This window comes from Stegostoma tigrinum, chromosome 15 (genome assembly GCF_030684315.1).
Source record: "Stegostoma tigrinum isolate sSteTig4 chromosome 15, sSteTig4.hap1, whole genome shotgun sequence".
Taxonomy (NCBI): Eukaryota; Metazoa; Chordata; class Chondrichthyes; order Orectolobiformes; family Stegostomatidae; genus Stegostoma; species Stegostoma tigrinum.
The window spans coordinates 39,247,880-39,256,415 of NC_081368.1; positions in this window are offsets into that span (position 1 = coordinate 39,247,880).

Consider the following 8,536-nt stretch of genomic DNA (forward strand, 5'->3'; position numbering starts at 1 on the left):
ATACCGTAGAGTTAAGGTTAAAATCAGTTCATTAGACATAGGAGCATAATAAGACCTTCAGCCCATTGAGTCAATCTGCCAAACAATCATACCTTCTCCCCATAATCTTTGATGCCCTTGCTATTCAAGAACCCATCCATCTCAGTTTTAAATACACTTACTAACTTGGCCTCCATGGCCCTCTGCGGCAATTATTTCCACAGAATCACCACCTTCTGACTGAAGAAATTTCTCCTTATTTCAGTTTCAAAGGATTGTCCCTTGATGCTGTACCCTCAGATCTTAGTCTGTCTTACCAGTGGAAACATTTTCTCCACATCCATTCTGTCCAGGCCTCTCAGTATTCTGTAAGTTTCTATGAGATTCTGCCTGATCTTTCTAAACTTGATTGAGTACAGACCCAGAGCCCTGAACCGTTCCTCATATGACAAGACCCTCATCCTGAGATTGTTCTTGTAAACCTCTTAGGGACCCCTCTGATGCCAACACATCTTTCTGAGATCCAGGCGTAAAGCTGCTTACAATACTCGAAATATGACTTGACCAGAGTCTTGTACAACCTCAGAAATAAACCTCTGCTCTTGTTTTCTAGCTCTTGAAATGAATGCCAACATTGCACTTGCCTTCCTAACCTTAAGAGAACCTAAACTAGGACTCCTAAGTTCCTTTGTGTTTCAGATTTCTGAATCCTTTCCCCATTTAGAAAATAGTCTACATCTTTATTGCTCATACCAAGGTGTATAACCTCTCACTTTTCCACATTGTATCCTATCTGCAAATTCTTTGCCCATTCTCCTTGTTTGTCCGAGTCCTTAAGCAGCTATTTCACTTCCCCAATAATACCTGTCCCTCCACCTATCTTTGTGAAACCTACAAACCTAACAACAATGTCTTCAGTTCCTTCATCCAGATCATTTATGAATAACGTGAATAGTTGTGGTCCCCACACAGACCCCTCTGGAGCTTCACTCTTTATCTTCCTGAAAAAGACATTTCCATCCCTATTCTCTTCCTGCTGCCAGTCAGGTAATCCTCTATCTATGCCAGTACCTTGCAAAGCCATGGGCTCTTGTCCTATTTAGCAGCCTCCTGTCTGGCACCTTGTCAAAGGCCTTCTGGAAATTCAAGTAGGTCATTCTAACACATTTGTCAGGCATGAGTCCCTTTGATGAAGCAATGTTGACTTTGCGTGATTTTACCATGCACTTCCAAGTACTCCACAAGCTCATCCTTAATAATGGACTCTAAAATCTTACTAAGGACCCAGGTCAGGCCAGCCAGCCTACAGTTTCCTGACTTCTGCCTCCCTCTTCTCTTAAAAAAGGATATTAAATTCACCAATTTTCACTCCTTTGGGGCTCCCTCTGACCCAAGAGATTCCTGCAAGATCACCACCAATGTCTTTACAATCTCCTGTGCTATCTCCTTCAGAACTCTGGAGCCTAGTCTAGCCACTTGGGTGATTTATCCTCCTCATGATTTTTCAGATTCCCCAGCAGTTTCTCCTTCGTGATGGCCACCTATACTCACCTCTGGCCCCTGACTATCTTGACACTCTGCTGGTGTCTTCCACTGTGAAGACTGATGCAAAGTAACTATCTGGTTCCTTTTGCTTTTTCTTTGTTCCCCGTTACTAGTTCTCCAGCCCCATTTTCCAGCAACCCAATGTCCATCCTTGCCTCTCTCCTACCTTTTAGGCATCAAAAAATATCTCTTGCAATCTTCTTTTATACTACCAGCTATTTGACTCCGTTATTTTATTCTAGCTTACTCTCAAGCAATGATCTTATTGAATGGCAGTGTACCATTGAAGGACCGAGTGGCCTTGTTCCTTCTTCATACATTCTGCATTGTAGTTAGTTAATAACTTTTCTTTTACCAGTTATCTAATGAGTCAGTTTGTTCTTAATATAGAAGTTATTTTTGAATGTATTGAATGAACAAATGAACATGATAAGTCTCTTTGGTTCAGACAATAGTAGTGAAGAGAAACAAATTGACCAAGATTAAGCAAAACATACACTTTTGGTACAGATCATGCAGTAGTTGGCTTGATTTCTGGCAGACTTCACCCATCAGCATCATTACATAAGCAAGGCAGCAAGGAATGGAAATGCAAAGTAGGAGCTACCCTCTTAGCATAGGCCAACCATCAGAAGCACTACATATTGTGGGGAAAAAATGCCAAAAGAACTGCGGATGCTGTAAATCAGGAACAAAAACAAAGTTGCTGGAAAAGCCCAGCAGGTCTAGCAGCATCTGTGAAGGGAAAAACAGAGTTAATGTTTTGGGTCCGGTGAACCTTCCTGAGAACTCACTACATATTGTGGATCCACTTAAAAATGTGAACAGTACTTGGAAAAGTAACAGCACAAATGACAGTGAGCATTATTTAAAGCTCACTTACTATTAGAACACACCAACAATTACTTGTAGACCAAAGGGTTTGATTCAACAGGTTCAGCAAATACTCTCTTTCATTTTTCTGTATTTTTAATTGCTGATTGAAACGAGAAACAAAAACTGCTGGAGGATTGCTTAACATTTTGAAAGCAAATATCCTGACACTGATTTATACCACAAACACAGTTGCTTGTTTGGGTAGTGGTTAAAATGTAGTTGTTAAAATGGAATTGAGAGGTTATGTGCAGATGGAGCTTTGGTTGGTAGCAGTCGCTGATTGGTCTGTAGACGAGTGACCAATTATCAATGACAAAAGCCTTCTGCCTGCCACCAATGATGTGATTGTTTCTCAGCTAGCTGAACAACTTGTCTGTGAACAAATGCAGAAAAGGTGTCTGATCTCCAACATCTGAGTGGCTCTCTCTGCTGTCTGCAGTAGAAGCTACTTAAGGCCTGAAAGAAACCAGTTTTTCTTTATTTTGGCAGTGGCTTTTAATTAATATTGTCTGAGATCTTTTATTAGTAAACCAACTGCACTTCACCTCTTTCAAAGCAATAAAAGCAACCAGGGAGGAATGACCAAGAGGTGGTATTCTAACCAGCACAAGGATTATAGAAATCATCGTAGAAATCTTTGAATTACCTTGCCAACCTTTCTGTCTGTCTAGAACACTCATGGTTTGTTCCACTATCTCTCTGTGTGTGCGTGTGCGTGTGTGTGTGTACATAGCGGGAGTTGATAAGGGGATTAGTTAGTAAAATTACAGCCAATGCTCCCTAATTGTTTTGCCTGTAGCTAGAGTCTAACTATTGTAATAAATAGTACATTTTGTTAAGTCTCAAAATCTGGTCTGTGATTTCTGTCCATCTGGGTCTGAAATTCACGTAAATTGGAGAATCTGAGTACTTCTTTAAAAAGTTAACTTTTGTGATGGCTCCAGAAATGGAGGGGCTTAATTTCCAGCATTCTACTCCAATAAGGCTTGACATGGAGATATTTACTGTCTGTTCTCTGAAGTGTGAGTTTCTCAATTGAATGGAAATTGATTGTTAAGACAAATTTAATTCCAGTAAATTGTGAGAGAATTGAGAGTCAAACATGTGCACTTGGGCTTCACTCCACCTGTTTGTTGACATGCTCGACCTGCCACCTCAATGCAGAGAACTGAAATGTTGAAGCTTTTCCTTAGACTTCTGATTTGATTTTTGGCTTCTGCCCCAGTTGAAATAACTTGCCCATTATTTGAAGAGAACAATTATAGACCTTAAAGTGAAAACAAAGAGGAAAGAGATTTGAGAAATTGCACTCACAGAGAGCCGGTGCTCTTACAACAGGTTGAATGGCTTCCTTCCATGCTGTGACCGTTCTGTGATAACTAAAATCTACCACTGTGCTGTTCAGCCTACTCCACACCTTCAGCAGAAGAAGATGAGAGTTCTGCAAAATCAGTGCTGAGGTACTGAACTGGAATTTATCTGATTTCAGTCAGCAAGTTGAAAAATTCAAAAGAAACAAGCCATTTTACTACAATTTCAGTGTGGCCAGGAAGCAACTGAACGCAGGTCATATTAAAGCCATGGAGCTATTTGCCCCTTCCATTACTGTGGCACATGTAAAACACTTTTGGATTTTAGGATGCAATTACCCCACCCTCCACCTCACGTTGCCTGTGAGAATAAGTCAGTGAGGATGAAATTCATCTCAGGTGGCTATCCATTATGATCAATTGCAAATGGGCAGCCTAGTTTCCAATCAACTCAATGCTGTATTCCATGAGAAAGAGAATTAGGCCTGGTGTAAAACAGGCTGCTGATATACCCCACTTTGTGCTAGTGCCCAAGTTGAATTTCAGCATCAGAATGTGTGTGCTTATGTATAAAGCTACACATGTGTCTGTGTCTGTACAAGAGTCCATCAGTACAATACCACACAGCTGGTAGCTGTTTTCAGTATCACAGTAAGGGAGACAAGTGATGTAAATGGAATCCAGGTTAATATCAGCCAGGTGGCAGTTTCACCACTACATCTGGGAACCATTCATCATTATAATTAGTCAGTGCTGTCATTAGCATGAAGCTGAGACCAGCTGCTACCTCATTCTGCAAATGCTTCGTTAACTCTTCAGCACTGTGGAGATGGGCGTGTTTAGCATTTGACTCTCAGAATGTGAGTTCTGTTCAATGATAATAAATGATGTTGAGGCTGTTAAAGAGACAGAGTCTGCACAGAATGAATGCCCAGATTAAGGTGCAAGGGCAATATGATTGGTCCAATGATGGACCAATATACTGAATAGATGAGCAGTAATTTCAAATAAACTTATTTCAGCTTGGAGTTTGCAACTAGGATCATTGTACAAGATGTTGGAGTAATAATATTCTGTCCACAGACATAGGAGGTTTAAGACCATGATCAGTATTCTGCTTATGCATACAGTATGGGATCTCAGTAGAGAGATACTCATTGAAAAAGATGGATAATTCAGAAAGAGAGTTTGAGAGCTTTCATCAGCACCACAGCACAATTTAACATTGTGCAGCTCAGCTCAGGGCAGAGGCTGGAGCAACAGTATTCATATCATCATCTGGGTAGAGAGGCTGAGATCTCAAATAAACAATTGAAAACCAAGCAGACAGATGGTCACTCTACAAATAAAACAGCCTTCTGCATATAATTAGGTTCACTCTAAAAATCCAAGGTCAAAAATGAAGTTGTGAAATTGATCTTGTAAAAAACTCCGAGTTTCATGAGAACACAAAATGGCTCTTAAATTATGGAGTTTTCTTGAGTTCAACCTCATTAAGCAAGCACATTAATCTTGCATAAAACCATTGCTGCGGAGGTGCTGGTGTTGGGCAAGGTCAAAAATCACACAAAACCAAGTCAGAGTTCAACTGGTTTATTTGAAAATGTTAGCTTTCAGAGCTATACCCAAGGAAGAAGAAACGCTCCAAAAGTTAGTGATTTCAAATAAACCTGCTGGGCCATAACCCAGTGCCGTGTGATTTTTGACCTTGTAAAACCTTTGCATTCGACACATTATGAAGCGTCAAATAACAACAACTAATCTTCAACAAAACCTAAAATATAACCATGACAATTAACAATTGGCTGCAGATAATGAATTAACTCACACCTTGGCTTCCTGAGTATGTAAGAGCTCAGCTCTAAAACTTGTTAAATTACAATGAACAGGCTGTGCTTTGAATTTCTAACATGTCTAATTGGTTGTAAACAATAAAAGATCAGCAGGCAATGTGCTAATCTTCAAGCTAATGTGAATTTTAAAGAATATCAACATCTGATTTAGAGTGGGAACCAAGCAATTTCCCATGAATGACTGAATTCTTAATACCAGACGAATCTTTGGTGTGAGATGTAAACTTTGCCTGGAAGCATAAACACGGTTAAAGAGTACTACATCTCTCAAATGAGTCACAGAAGATGGCCAAATAATGTCAGTAGCTTTTAACTTCTCTTATTTTTCCTTTCGAGGCCCTCACTCCCCTTTTCCATACATGCTTATGCTATTTTCTTGTCTTACCCATGTTAATAGCCCCTTTCACTTGTCATCTTTTGTCCTTTTGTTGATTTTTGATACTGCAATCATCAATTTCTTTCAAACTATACAACCTCACCATTCCAGTCCTCTTTCGGTGCACTGGCTAAATCATAAGATCGTCATTTCTGCTGTGCCTTTAAATGGAAAAGTGAAAATGTTCTTTCATTCAATTCTTCATTGATACAGCAGAGTGGGTTTTCTAGCTGGCAGGATTGCTTCCTCTCAATGTGGAAGTGATGTGCAGGGACTGGAAAATCAGGCTGGAATACATTTTTGACACATTACTGCTTAACTTGGAATGACGTGATCAATTGGCATAATTGTGAAACTAATGTAAAATACTTCCACACATTTTGTGAAATAGCTTAATTATGTGTAATTGAATGGAAATAATTTGCACTATTTCCTATTTAAGATAGAATATAATTGTGTGCTCAGGTGTGGAAGAAAGGATCTATGTGATAAATAATTTTTTATAATGGCAGGACTTTTTCATTTTATTTTATCTTTAGCTTTCTAAGTTTTCAGATATTTAGGCATGTAGAACCAAAAACCGAATATTGGAAAACCAACAGTAAATGAAGCAATTACAGTAATTTAGCAAGTTAGAATATCATAAAAAAGGGGTATGAAAATTACTCATAGAAGTCATACTTTGACTGCAGTTCAGAGAGCAAGAAAACATCAAATAAAAATACTCTAGAAGTCCCATGTTGATTAACAATTGAAGATAAAGTAGAATATTGAAGGAAAGTGTAAAGGTAGTTTGTAGCACAATGATAGCCGAAGAAAGAAACAGAAAGAACAGCCAGACAACTAGAACCTGTCCTTATGCCATCAGCTGTCTATTTGCAAACAGATGAATATCTGACACTAATCAAGGAGAACTACTTTGGGTTCTCACTATCTGGGAGCTGTGCTATCTGTTCTTCGAACACCTGCAGGTAATATAATGGACTGTCAAAAAGAGCCAGGCCACCATCATTCTGAACTTTTCTGCTTCTGTCTTATTCCAGATAAGGCAAGGGATATTCTGAAGGATGAAGATATGTCAAATGGATAAATGGTAGGCCTGGTCAACATTGAAATTGATTGCAGCTGTCAAAATTGACAGAATCTTTTGCTTGATTCTGTTCCCACTCTGGTCTCTGGCTTCACTACTTACTTCTGTCTTGTGTACTGTAACTGACCTGTTGTTACCTATTCAATATGCAACTGGGATGGTGCTAAAAAACATTGACTTGCAGTGCAAGATGACTTCTGATAGGCTAGACTTGCAGATCTGCAATCACAGAAAAGGAACAGATCTTAGAATGCTGACTCAGATATACTTTGGATTTGATTCCCTACAGTGTGGAAACAGGCCCTTCGGCCCAACAAGTCCACACTGCTCCTTGAAGCATCCCACCCAGACCCATCCCCCTATAACCCACACACCCCTGAACACTACAGGCAATTTAGCATGGCCAATCCACCTAGCCTGCACTTCTTTGGACTGTGGGAGGAAACCGATGCAGACACGGGGAGAATGTGCAAACTCCACACAGACAGTCGCCCAAGGTTGGAATCAAACCTGGGTCCCTGGTGCTGTGATGCTGCAGTGCTAACCACTGAGCCACCGTGCTGCCCCTATGCAATATCTTGTCTATACAATATGCTGACTACTGTTTTGTGGTAATGTATGCTCTTATAAATGATCAAAATGAGGAACAAGACATTATGGAGTAGTAGTTTATGGCCCTCAGATTGAAGAAAATCTTATCTCATTTTTCTCCTCCCACTTCTTCAATGCACCTAAAGGCAAAATATCCAAAATGGTGTTCACAAAAGAAGTCAAGGATGTTTAATTTCAAGATTATGCTTTACTTTGGACCTGTCCTATCATATTATTTGCCATCTTAGCATGTCAGTGGATAAGCAGCCTGTAAATATTGCTCAGAAAAGGTCAACATTCAATATTTTGAAGATCAGGATTATTGTTCTTCTTACACATCCACAAAAAAATCTGAATACAGCTTTACTTTCTACTATCCCCTCCTCATCTCTTTTAGTGGCACACTGCCAGCTCAGATTTGTTTGTAAGCCCTAGGATTTTCCATCCATTCTTTCTGCCAGCTTCTTATCAGTATCAGATATGCATGAGCAACTTGTCTATTCCATGAAAATAAGACTTGACCAGCAAATGGTTACAGCATTCTCACAGGTGACATTGGCTAGGCTTTGCAATTGCTGTAGCCAATACCTGCCTGTTAAATGCTACGAATAAAAATCTCACCACAATGTCCGAAAAATAACTTGCTATAGCCTACTCTTCCAACTTAAGTGACTTATTAAATTATATTTATTATCTTTAATTGGCCTAGGCTTGTTTTTAATATAGAGTAAAGAATGTATGGAAACAAAACCTGCTTTGACTGATGTGGTCGTCAAAAGAAATGTCCAATATCAGATTGACATGAATGATTCTCATAGCAAGTAATATGCTATTCAGTATGTCTTCTCCAGGCTTTTGCATGACATCATTTACTATTAATACATCATTTAAATATCCTTGTCCATTTTAGGATCGA